Below are 13,774 nucleotides of genomic sequence, written 5' to 3'. Positions count from 1 at the left end.
GTATACGCAACATGCTACCTGACTTTAGAAGCATCCAACGTTATTACAAAATCAAAGTTTACGTGATAATCCGTGCGGGTATTACAATGAAAACAATAACAGGATAAAAACCGTTCAACTTATATTTACTTAAATATACGTTGTTCGACAGGTTTATTGTGACATGTCAGGAGGTGGCTGGACGCTTGCTGCTCGGTTTTCGAACGCTGATTCTAAAAACTGGATGCGAGATGATGCTTACTGGTGGTATGACATTCAGTCGTCACAGGGCTCGCCTACCAGCACTTCAAGCAACTACGACATGATATCGGAAGCGTTTTGGAAAGTCAAAGGAGATAACATTAAGATCACTCGAAGCGACGGTAGCTCTCACTCCGCCCTTCTACGTACTTACTCTAATTGCTTAGGTGACAGAACCCTAAGAGGATTTTTGTCCAGTTATGGGAGGTTTACCTATCGTAACATCTGGTCTAATGACCAATGTCTTGTAAGCTGTTCAGTGTATTTTGGTGGTTGGTATAGTTCCACGACAGGGTTTAGCCAAGCGCACTGTAGTGGCGGCATCATCCAGGGAAGCAACCGCATTGGGTTCTGGTGTCAGTGGAGTACTGGCGATGGTTCAGTGATGATGTTCGGGGGAGGAGGAAGTGGCTGTAACAGAGCAGATCATGGTATTGGTATCACTGAGAATAACTATGGAGCATTTGAAGAATGGGAAGATTCAGGAGAGCAGGATTTTGGAGACAATGCGAATTCTTACCAGACTACTTCTTACTCGTTGAATTTGTGGATTCGCTGATCCGGCCAAGCGAAAAAAACCTAATCGTTGCTTATTGTCGTAGACCGAGTTGAGTTCTGAGTTGTATTCAACATACAAAGTACTAATTTTGCGCATGCAAATTTTTGTCAGTTCTAGTTACTTGAACAAACGGTATGGTGATGAGAAATACAGTCGTAGGTTAGTTTAATAGACTTGCATCATTGTACGAGTTACCCACGTCGATCAATTTTCCGCAAAGGTTAAGCATTTCTTATAGACTGATTTCACTCAAAAGAGGATAAAGCTCCTCTCTTTGCATGTTTTATGTTAATTCGTGAAACAATATCTTTCAGTGAATGCAAAATAGTTTCAAATAAACAAAAGAAAATGATGGTGCGTGTTATACTGGCCATTGTACGAACTGATTTTTATTTTTCCCTAGGACTTCGTTTAATTTTTTTCGTGAGGAAGTGTCGGTACCTTTAAATGGTCAACAAAGACGAAACAGATGATTTGAGGAATATTGGACTCAACAATTTACTTTTAAAATCATCAAACGGCATTTATGCCAAAGATGATTCGTAACGGCTTGCATCTGCTTGCACGAGTTGTCTACCTCGGCTGCAGGATAAGCTCAGAGCGCTTGACTGCAAAGCGGGAAGTCGCGGGCTCTAATCGTGAGGCCGGACGTATACCCAGGGTCTTAAAGTATGTGAGAAATAAAGGTACTTCTTTTGCGCATGCCCTGCAAGCAAAATGGTGGTAACGTCTCCAGCAGGAGACGTAAAAATAGTGTCCTCAATTAGTACTTTAGAGCTAAATACATTAAAACTCAAATGATCATAAGTGCACTTTGTTATGTTTCAGAGTGAAAGTTCCCTTTCTTTTTTCCCATCTCGTACCTCGTCTCGTTTTATTTTATCATTTACTTATTTCTTTCGTTCTGCTTTCCCTCTCGATACCTTTCGTATCTTACCCAAGCGTTATTAGGAACATTTTGCAAAGTAGTGTGTAGCCTATCCTGCTTTTCGTGAGACACCGAGTTTCTTCACCCTAGCCTGCGAGCAAGCTCTCCATTTCGGGGAGTCGCGAAAAGTTACGCCAGAGCAGCATGCAAAAGGAGACGCCAATGTTAAACAGAATATGATTAATCAGTTCGCAGTCAAACTCCGTTAATACGGCTACTGAGGGTGTCCGCATTCAAAGGGTTATGTTAGCTGGAGAGCATGCGCGTTTCAAGGGCCAGGATGGAAACGGAAGGCAACTTGAAAAAAATTTGGGCCGACTTTTTCAAGGTAAACTCCTGTGTTGTCAAATATTAACGATCAAGCTTTGTTTCCTCTTGTTAGAATCATTGGATATCTTCTCTTTAGTGTTGGAAATATAGGAGCAAAGACGACTGGGAAATACTTATTGATAGTTTTAACTCAGCTTTGATTTAAAAAAGAGAAGTTGAACTCACCATGACATAGCCCTCCTTAAGACTCAGTTCCTTGTTCAAATTACGACTCACCGACAACGTATTTTTCCCTACGGTTCAGAGTTCGATGATTGTTACAGCAGTCCCTGTTTGAATGGAGGAACTTCTACTGATGGCATTGATATTCATGCGCGTATTCTTCTCCATTTTGCGGGAACCACATAATCGAGTGTCAAGTTACGAATTCAAAGCAAATTTTTAACTCGTTGTTGAAATCTATGTGGCTATTTCTCGTTTCGTTTTTTCGATTTCGTTTACTTTTTGGTGACAAAGGTGACTCCGACAACTCAAACTTTTAGCAGCTGTAAACAGTAGTATAGACTGAAAAAGCCGACCAAATGCATTTAGACTTTAAACTAATAATGTCAGTCCCCAAACACCTAATATCCTTATCGGATTAATGCTTGTTAAATCGTCATGGTCACAATCTGTGGATCTTCTAATAAGGGAAGGAACATTGGAAATAACCGGAGGTGGGGTGACTATTCCCAAAAAAAAAATCCTGCAAGGGAAACTTGTCTAAAAAAAAGTCTTGTAAGAGGTGATACCTAAAAACAATAAGTCATATGCCCTCAGCTAGAAAAAAAATTCCTAAGACAAGCAGGCTTTTAAAAAAATTCACGCCTCCTACCTCAAAATTAAGCTCTGGGACAGTGGGTCTGTCAGGTAGGTCTGCCTTTTCCACTTAGCGACCTCACGCGGCGTAAAAAGTGCTATATGTGTCGGGGGGTTTTCAACCGGTGGTGACATTGCAATCAATGGTTATTTTCCCATTTAATTTGGCTCTGTTTACTGTGCTGCTTTGCCTATGTAGTACTTGCCCAGCAACTCCCCCTTTTACCTAGTGTCGCCAATTTAATCAGTGGTTGAGAACAAAACATTGGTTTTCCCCTCTTAAACTGTCGAGGAACTTTAAAAAGAAATTGCTGATTCGGATCATAGCAAAAGTGTAAAGCACCATTGTAATGTGACTATACGTTTAACTATCAGTCAATACTCCCTTCGAATTCCCAACAGGGACACAGTTGATGAGAAAATATATTTTCATGTGTGAACGTAACATATTTTCGAGCGAAAGCTTACTTGGTATTTCATTGGTGTTTATATAATGAAGTAGTTTCTGACATTACTCCGTTTAACATTTAAAGTTGTACTGTGACATGTGTCTAATATGGAAGCTGGACAGTATTCAAATGCTTACAGTGCAAACTGGATGAAGAACAGTGGTAACTGGTGGTATGACCGAACAGTGCAACCAATGCATCTAACAACTATGACATGATATCACCTGCATTTTTGCTCGTGCAAGGTAATTATATCAAAGTCTCTCGAAGTGATGACAGTTCTAACACATGAATACTCGAAACGAGTAGCTGTACTGGTTGGAGAACTTTTAGAAGCTTTATTACCAGCTTCGGGAACTTCAGATATAGCATCACCTGGAACAGCAACACATGTCATGGAAGTTGTTCTGTAAATTACCATAGTGGCCCCTTCAGATCCACTGAAGGCTTCAATCAGGTGCACTGCAGTAACAGCAACATTGAAGGCTGGGATTATACCTGTTCTTCTGGTGTGACAGGAGTGATGGTAATGGAGCCGTGATGATGATTGGTGGAGGACGTAGTTCATGCAGCAGGGCGGACCATGAAATTAGTATCACAGAGGCTAATGAAGCAAGCTTTGACACATCGTATTCTCAGAGCGACTTTGGTGACGATTGCGGCTCCGGAGGCTCAAGTTACTCACTCAATCTTTAGTCTAAATTAGTGTAAAATTCGCAAAGGGCTTCAATTCGAAAATTCGTTAATTAGGATGTAAGATGCTTTTATTTTTTCAAAATCAGACAGACAGAAGGATACAAAGGATACAAGGAAGGATACAAAGGATCCTTTTCTGTGTTTTTATTTAGTTTTTTTTTTTAAGAATGTCACTCCTTAATCAAAACTGTTCGTGATAGTGGGCGAACTTAAGGCCGCTTGTTACCATTCAAAATTGTGGATCTGTGAGAATGCTCATGCCTTTCTTTTGCTTTATATTGACTTCAGTTGTTTGACTGCGTTTAATATATATTTTTGGTTCAGGATTTTTTAATTCATTATCCGAAGGTCGTTGTTTTTGTTGGGGAATCGCATTTCTCTTACTAGTGAAGAAATGAATGTATGAATTTCATTTATTGAAACTGCGGAATGAAGAAATAAATGTGTAAAGAAGATCATCGTAGTTAACGATTTGTGCAACTTATGGTGTTGTGAAAGGAAATCCTTATTCACATTTTTTACTTACATTAGTCTGAAAGAAATTGGCTAAGTGTAGAAAATATAGCTATCGAAAGTATCGAAGACACAAAAAAAAGAGTGTTAGTGTAAATTTGAAATTGAGTAAAGAGTGTTAGTGCTGGTGTAAGCACAGCTGTTATAATCGAACCTTGGCTTAGACGATATTCCTTTTGCCCCCAGTATCAAACTTGGCATTCTTGCAATCCAGGGGCTTGGGTAAATACCATTACTTTTTATGGCCTCAGAATAAGGAATTTTAACGTCTGTTAACGTCTCTTTGTAACCAGCGTTGTATTCTATTTCCATCCTTAGAATGCTTTTAGTACAGGTAATCACATGATTTCGAGTGCAATTTGGAATAAATAAGCACGAGTAAATTTTTTCAAAGGCTAACAAAATTGCACGAGCCCGTAGGGCGAGTGCAATTTGTGGTCTTTGAAAAAATTTACGAGTGCTTATTTATTCCAAATTGCACGAGAAAAATCATGTGATTACTTATTAATAATATTCATGAAAAAATTGCGAGATAGCTTTAAAATCTCTTTAATAGAGAGTCAACCCGCGTAAACTACGTGCAAAAATAAATTATTCAAATGCTGCAAATATCATCACACGTGCAGTCAAAACAACATTTTGCTCGATGTTTTTAAAGTTTGCAAGCTGCAGAAACGGGCTGAACAGTTCATGGAATTGTTCAATGTGTTTGAAATAAAGATTCTGGGTTATTACCTCGAGTTTTCCGCTTTTGCAGAGAATTTCTTCTTCCTCCTCTGATACTTGTCGAGCTTTGTTTGGGCGCTTACCACGGCCAGCCAAGCGAAGCTGTTTTGCTTTTTCCTCCAACGCCTCTTTGGACGAACTAAATTCTCGGTCACGTACAATGGACAGGGTGCAGCCTTTGTTCTTTAAGTGTCTATCAAGCGATGCCTTCATTACTTTAAGGCTTTCTGGTTCATAATCTTCACCTTTTTTGTATTGTTTACTTCGGCGTAGAAATGCTCGAGCAAAGTGTTAAGCTCAGCCGGCTCATAATTTTCTATTTCATCAGCAATTTCCTTACCTACGCACCAATTCTTCCAAAAAGAGAGCCAAAAACCAGTGCTTTTCGCAGTGTTTTCGTTTTTAGAGCGGTTTTCAGCTCCTCTACAGTTGTTCGGTCGCAAAAGCAAATGTGCTGCAAACGCCAACCATTGCGGTTTTTCCTCGAAACTGGTCCGGAGCGGATCCAAATTTTGCGCCATTCAGATGGCGCATTTGATTGGCTCTCAGTGAGTTCCTTTGTTTTTTAGCCAATCAGAATGTCACGTTTGTTACTCTTTTCTGCACTAAATTACCTTTTTTCTGCACTGTGTTACCTAAAAACTGCATTCCTCTTAGCCAATCACAATCGAGAAATTTTTTCATGTATATTATTAGAGGTTTAACAGAACGTCTCGTTATTTGAAAGTGGTTTGAAGCAAATAATTAAAGAGTTATTTACTATAGATGTTTTTTTTTTATCTTTGGTATGACACGCCAGGACGTCTACTTCAAACTATTGTGGTGTCACTGTGTAAAACAAACATATTATGATGAGAAGATGGAATCATAATTTCTTTTTATTTCGAAGCATTTCCCGTTATCAGCGGTGTTGAGGTGGTGTTCAAGTGTTTAGTTCTGTATAAAAGACTTATCATATGTTTTGTGCGGCCCTTCTAACTATTCAGCCTGTTCTGACGACCCTTTGACTCTTAGCCTGAGAAAGCAGCCGACATTTTGCGAAGCCACCACTGGTTTCCCCGCAAAATGACGTCTGAGAAGCGAGCGCGGAAATTCCATACTGATGACGCGACACTACCCAGATCTGGGTAGTGCTTCTGATTAGTTGAATTTATTAACTATTCTGAAGAACTATTTAGATCTGGATAGTGTCGCGCATCAGTATGGAATTTCTGCGCTCATTTCCCGGGGAAACCGGTGGTGGCGTCGCGAAATGTCGGCTGTTTTCTCTGGCTATTTAACGCTTAGTTAAGACTGTTTCCCACCACCTCCCTAAACTCCGACTTGCCGACTGTCTTTATCTGGTTTGTCGTAATTTGAGGTGAATTTTTCGTCCCAACCTTTCCTGAAGAGATGTTAATTAACAATTTTTATTTGTTGTTTTTTTTTTAATGAAAACGTCACGCTTTTGACAATTTATCCCAAATAGGTGATTTTTTTTCTTGGCTCATCTATTCGGCAAATAAGTGCGGTGCGCCGCGCCGGTGCGCCGCCGTGCTAAGATCTCCTGATTTCTTAAACTCGGTTGGCAAGACTCGCGATAACACTGAAGTTTTTGCTTGTTATAGTTTATGCTAATTAAGTGGATAGTGTTTTTCGCCAGCTCTGATTGGATACCCAAACTCGGAATATCCAGCGCAACTATTCCCCGAAGGGGAGGTGAATAGTGGTTTGCAGGTCTTACGCACGTTAACTTTTAACCCTTTCTAACTTGGTGAATTTTGTAGCAGTTGGCTCGCCCAAAGCCAATATAACTTCCCATGCCTTTACCTCCACGATGAAATAAATACATTTCCAATTGCTGGCTTTCGCATATTGCATAAAACCTGTGTGTTCTAAGTGTGTGCGTGCTTTGGTCGGTAGGTTGCAATTGAATGGGGAGCTTATACGCAAACACGAAAGTGAGGCGGCGAAAACGTCATTTATAAAGTGAATTCACGCCTTTTCAGCTGAACTATTGATATATTCCATTTGCTTCAATTTGTCAAATGTAGACAATCTTTTCTAGAGCTGAATTCTTTTGGACCACCGACCCGAGTTAAGAACTGAAAAGAAAAAGAACATTCCCCAAATAACTAATAAAACAGAAAGGTTTAGCATCACGTTACGTGAGACAATCTGGCCTACATATGCTTGACTGCAAAACAGTATAAATGTTTTAGAAAAAAAAAAGAAACTGTCCTTGATTATAGGCTGTTTGACTATCTCTGCATTTTCTTAGGAACCAAATAGTAGAGAGATTTTGAGCCTCGCTTAATACGGCAAACGTCTGATTTAAGTTGAGAATTCCTCAAAATCGAAAAGAAACAACTCAGAAAAATTCTAAAGAATAAAAATGGTGTACTAAATTTTGTGTAAACTTGACGAACAGTAAACAACAGTAAAGGAAAAGTTGGTCACGTGGTGCAAATTCCAATTTTCCGTTTGACGTAAACGTGATTCTAAATCTCTCTATTAAAATCATGTCCAATGCAAACAATGTTCCTTGATTAAGAGAATATATGAGCCTTCACTGATAATTCTCTTAGCTACTATGGCCTCATAAAACACAAAGAACAACCACATTCCTTTGTTTGGCACAATGAGAAGTTTATTCCGTGAAATGACTACCGGGAAAATAAAGGACTACCTACACTATCACTCAACCGACAAACCTTTCGACCCGAAAGCGGGTGGGTAGGGAGGGTAAAATAAAAGTACAATACAAGATGTGTCGAACGTGTGCTTCAATCACTTATCAGTCCGGAATATTCCTAAATTTAAGGACAGGGCCAAGTGGTCACGCGACACTTTTCAAACAATGAGAAGGCGCGCTTATGTTTATCAACAAACAAATCAAAACATCGCCCCAGTGATCAAAAATTTTCAAAATAGCGGACGGAGTCGGACAGAATCAGTCATCGTTTCGAGGCTCTCAGGCATATTTTTAAGACTTTTCAAGAGGCATACACAGTTTTTTTAAGTGGACAGCGTATCGGAAGCCATATTGGAAGTGTCTCGTAAAATATTCAGCACTTTTTGTCTCTTGTTTCCGATGTATAGGCGAGATTTTGGTCGGTTTTCAAGGTAGGTGAACACGTATCTATTATTTTTTCGATTCACAGATTTTGTACGAAGTTCTAGATATTTTTCCTCGATTGTCATATGGATTAACTTTTATCATGTTGAATGTGGGAAGGGTAGACAACCTAGAATTTTAGAAGACAGTTTTTTAATTCCGAGGTCCAAAACACGTACGTTTTCCACTCCCGGGTTTCTCACAGAGCTGTGTTATTACTTTTTTTCGCATTAGTACGAGCCTTTGCCTTTTTTCTTTTCAAGGCCAAAACAACTTTATTAGTCTTATGGATATTCACGTCCAACATCTCGCCTCACTTTGCCGAATTTGCCGGGATGAAATTGAAGATCATAAGCGCAAGGTAGATACTAACCGCTTTGTTTTTGAAATTCACCAAATGTGGAAAGATTTAACGTTGTTGGATTCTCCAAATGTTTATCCACTGTTAAAAAACAATCAAAGAAAGAAGGCAAATTTCAAGAGTAGATGATGTATTTCGCTACTCATTGAACATGCACTGATTATCTGGGAAAAAATTAAAACATTGCAGGTACTACAGCAAGCAAAGACAGCACCAGATGCGTGAAGTCAACACGAAACAACAGAAAAAATCAAACAAGAAAAATTAATAAATTTGAACTACTTTTTATTCTTGTAATGTAACTGGTTCTTTGATTCATGTCCTGTAGAAGTTAATAGGTAGTACCAATCCTGTTTTGTACGATCTCGACAAATTTTCACACTCTCTCTAAGGCTATTTTTACACGGGACCAGTTTGCTTCTATCAAAAATCTTGCAACCCATGCCTTAAAAAATTGACTGGAATTGACTGATGTCTTAAACGGTGAGTTGGTTTTCTTGTTTTCAGTACAGGAATTGCTTTTCGTACAGAATTTTCGACCTTTTTTTTTAACTCCAAGAGACACATTAAGTGTTTTTAGTGTGGTTTTCTCTCAAGATTGACTCTTATTTTTTTGCTATCAAGCCTTTTGGGTTCAGCGTTTTGGCGGCAACCGAGAATTAAAGCGCACAGTCTTTCGATACGAATGTAATACTATCACTGCTTATTTTAAGGGGACAACGTTCTCTCTTTAGGATAGTATTGAAAAATTTAAGAGACGAGAAGAATAAAAATTGTTGGAAAACAAAAATCTAGGCTTGTAATAAACTTGAACATTTCGGAGAAAATTGAGATCTTGAACAAGACCCCATGGTTCATTTATTAACTTTTATAATTTTATTTTGTTCACTTTCAGTTCAGCGATGGAGTGGTGTGAAGATCGTTTTAAGGCAAGAACAACGGAAAGGGGAAAAGTCTGGCAACAAATAGCTGATAACCTGAACTCCGATCATACTCTCCAGTTCCCTCGAAGAAATTCGGGTTTTTTTAGAGAAACCGGAATCATAACCGGCAGGACAAATTCTTCTTCCAATAAAAGATCGTTAAGATATCAATCAAGCAAGACTTCACGATTTCGAATTCGTCTCTGCTTGGAAAATGTGCTCTTTGGAATTTTGACGGAAAATTCTTGCCCTTTACTTCAACTGCTGAACTATTTTATAATTATTGGAAAACTCTATTTGTGGGACTATAGGAGCAAACAAATCCTTCCAAACATTTATGGATTTAGAGCCAACATCATCGCTAAATATGAAACAGAAGGAAAAATCAGCAACAAAAAATTATTTAAAAGAAAGTGGATGCTGACGCCATATTTAAGTTAACTGTATATTATATTGTTATTTAATGTGATTATCAATAAATATATTAAAACAAAACAAAACAAAACAAAAAAACAAAAAAAAAGACCTCACGATTTTTTCAGCGAAAGCATTACTTTATCCTCTCTCGTCAGGCGAGCACTCAACCCAACCTGCTCACTCTTAATTTGTTTTTCCCGCCAAGGTGGCTGCGTCTTCGCTTCAGGCTCTCTCCGGCAAACCCACGTTCTCTTCACCGCCGTGTCCAGGGTATCTTAAGGTCCCTATTTCCCGTAGTAAATGTTATTCGGTCATCAGGAATCCCCTCCTTTGCTAAGAACCTTTTGGCACGTTCAATAACATCCGGGAAATCGAATAGAACCACGTTGACGTTTTATCCATTAGAATAGTTCTGGACAGTTTTTTTCTGCTTATTTCCTATCCTTAGAAATTCTCAACTTGAATCTGACGTTTGCCATCAACGTGACTCTTAATCTCCCTAATGTTTCCTTCTCCCAATCCCCCTCCCCCTCCCCCTCCCTCTTCATTCCTATTTTTTGTTCTCGTTCCAGCTTTCTCTGCGAGGTCACGCGGAAACACTTGTACTGGTTCCCTGAGTCAGCGCCTGAATTTTTCTTCCATCAGTAGTTCAAGTAGCTACAGTAGTTCTTGTATTTTCAGATCTAGAAGCAATGTGCTCATAGCTCAAAGCCTGATCGTTTTACCTTTACCATCATTTCTCGAGGCAGCGTAATATGCCTTGTAAGTTGAGACTGTGTTGCGATTCGTCGCCAGCTAGTGAATTAAATTTTCATATAGTCTCTCCATTATATTAAATTTCACGTTATAATATAGTAGCGAATACAAGAATAGACTTCATGAACTTTGTCATTGAAGACTTGAAAACATTTACGTGAGGAATTTTTGGAATATTGATGCTATTCCACCGTAATAAATGAAAAAAGATTACGTACTTCATCGTATGTGGTCGGGTGGCAAGAGATTGGATCGATCTTCCGCCTGAGTATTAGGCGTTACTTGTCCTCTAAAATCTGCTCTCCCCTAACCCCAAAGGAAGGCCCGATACTCTGTTTACTTAAGTTAGAGAATTTTCGGAATATGCGACTGTCCCCAGACCTCCAAATCTTCTCCGCTCCAGACCTCAAACCAGCCGTCGGAAAAATTCAAAATAGATGCCAATGAAAACACATCGTCATTCATGTAACTATAATTGATCGGATGTGAGAGCCACCTGTGCGAGGGTTTTGGGGGGAGTGGGAGTGAACGTTCTTTACCCTACCTTATGCCCATCTCCCAAGCCGGGAGATTGCACCCGGGCTACCATAGTGCAATACCCTAGCCACCACTATCATCGTTACGAGAAAATCGTCTTCGTTCTAGGCCTATAACGCATGCGTGGGAAGGCGGAGTTTGCCTGTCTAAGACAGACACATTTCTTGATTAGATGTGCGTGACTAAGGCGGAGTACGATGAACATGGCGAGAATATTTGTAGAGAAAATTTGAATCGTAACGTCATGGATACACACATCACTCAGAACTGATGCTACAACTATGCGCCATGAAGAGTCAAAGCAAAGACAGTAAAAGGCTACGAGGAAGCTGTCTTTGTTGGCCTGTGCCTCTTAGGTGATCAACATTTCATGCGCGACATATGACCAACTATGTGCGTATGACGCTTGAGTTAGAGACATCTAAGGAAATTGCCCGGCGTCCTCGTCAAAGCCACTGGTTTTGTGACTTTACATTTCTACCGCCTGTTGTTCACTGGCATCAATTCTGATTGGTAGAAACTATTTCTCTTACGGGACTAGCCTGTGCCAGGCTCTCAGATAGTACAGTGGGAACGTATTGCCTGGAACAGGCTATTACGGGACTGAATTTTACAGTTGGTAACGGTTTTAGCTTGGTTGTTCATACATTTGTCTGTCTTCTTATGTTGACGGAAATGATTTTCATGTCAAACACATGTATTAAATTTACACCCAGACTATAAAAGCAATAAAGGGAATCTCCTTAGGTTTCTTAGTCATGCAATCTGTTTGCTCCTGTAAGGAAAAAACACTTTGCTGATAGAGCTTGGCCTTTTATTATTGAGGCGAATTTTGATTAAGTGTTAAGCTCGATTTCTGCCGCTCTCCTTAGCCCGGTTATTGATCCCCCCCGACAGCGGCCGGTAGTCGGGCTTAAAGAGATGCGTAATACCGGAAAGGTGAAGGCCTGCAATGTAAATCGCATAGATTAATTAATTTAGTCGCCGCACACCACGGTAGGCAGGTGCTTGGTATTTGGTCCGATCCAGCCAAGTTGAAGCTATCCAGCTACATTAATTGGTAAATTCTTCTTGCTCCTTGGGGCCAAGGGTGGCGCAGTGGTGAGAGCACTCGCGTGCGTCCGGGGTTCAAATCCCTTCGTCGACGCGATACGTGGGTTGAGTTTGTTGTTGGTTCTCTCCTTTGTTCCGAGAGGTTTTTCTCCGGGTACTCCTGTTTTCCCCTCACCTAAAAAAATCACCAGTTCCAAATTCCAATTCAACCAGGAATCAGGTAAACGAAGAACTACTTGGTGAATGTGCTACCTCTTAATCGTTATTAATGTATATATTTATTTATTATTATTATTTATTTATTATTTTATTTCCCCTCCCAATGATTATATTATTCACTTATTTACCCCTTCCTCACCTACGGTTTATCAATTTGGGGCAATACTTATAGTTCTACTCTCAGACCTTTGATAATTCTTCAAAAGAAAGCAACACGTATTATAACTTTTTCGGAACCAGGTGATCACTCTGAGCCTCTTTTTAAGAAATTAAACATTTTCAAATTAACTGATCTTGTTACCCTTCATAATGCACACCTCATGTATAACTATCACCATAATCTTCTTCCATCTTTCTTTGAAAATTTCTTTAAGACGGTAGCATACATACACTCATACAATACCAGGCTTGCTTCTAAATCAACCTATTACCTCAATACTATCAAAACAAACTATGGTAAATTCAACTTTCGCTTTGCGGCTGTAAAAGTTTGGAATAACCTTGATGAAAACATTAAACACCTCCCCCTTAAATCCTTTAAAAACAAAGTCATGTTAAATATCTTACAGTCTTACTGTTCGTGAGTCTTTTTTTTTTTTCTTTTTCATTTTTTTCCTTTTATCTATTTACTAATTCCTTGTTTGTTCTAGCTTTAGTGCCAACCTACCTCCTATGCCTGAACATTATTTAACTTTACTCAGCTCGATTAGCTTTTTAGTTATTCTGAGTAAATGTTACCTTTTTTTGTATTAATTTATTATATTGTAAATTAATTTAACTTTTATTTGGTAATAAAGCTTATGTTGTTGTTGTTGATTTCTTTTTCTGTTTTACAAATGGTGCAATTTTGGCGCTCCGTTAGGCAAACTAATAAGAAACGCATTTCAGTTGGAAAAGATTACAGTGGGGTATGAGCAGGACTTTGTTTCCCAGAAGCAGATTAAGTTCTAACCACGTGGTTGCCCTTGTTGCCCAACTGCAACTTAACCTTGTAATCCATAAAGTAATGTCCCTTTACAGGTACTTACTGTCACCTAACTAATGTTGTAAAGGTTAGTAGTTAATCTTTATTCTCCGTGACGGCCTACACGAACTTTATTTCTTGTTCATGTCATTGTTTTCGAAGCTGTCGAGTAAGTGTTCAGTCCCAAATCTTCCCTTAATTTAACATG

At 39.2% G+C, this 13,774-nt stretch overlaps 2 pseudogenes; one reads left to right on the top strand and one right to left on the bottom strand.

Moving 5' to 3' along the window:
* LOC140935915 (uncharacterized) overlaps window positions 1-842 on the top strand; it is a 61,212-nt pseudogene extending 60,370 nt beyond the window's left edge.
* LOC140934210 (uncharacterized) overlaps window positions 1-13,774 on the bottom strand; it is a 129,491-nt pseudogene that overhangs the window by 70,318 nt on the left and 45,399 nt on the right.

Source organism: Porites lutea, chromosome 4 (genome assembly GCF_958299795.1).
Source record: "Porites lutea chromosome 4, jaPorLute2.1, whole genome shotgun sequence".
NCBI lineage: Eukaryota > Metazoa > Cnidaria > Anthozoa > Scleractinia > Poritidae > Porites > Porites lutea.
Note: the sequence above shows the minus strand (reverse complement) of the source record. Positions and strands in the feature narration are given on the sequence as shown.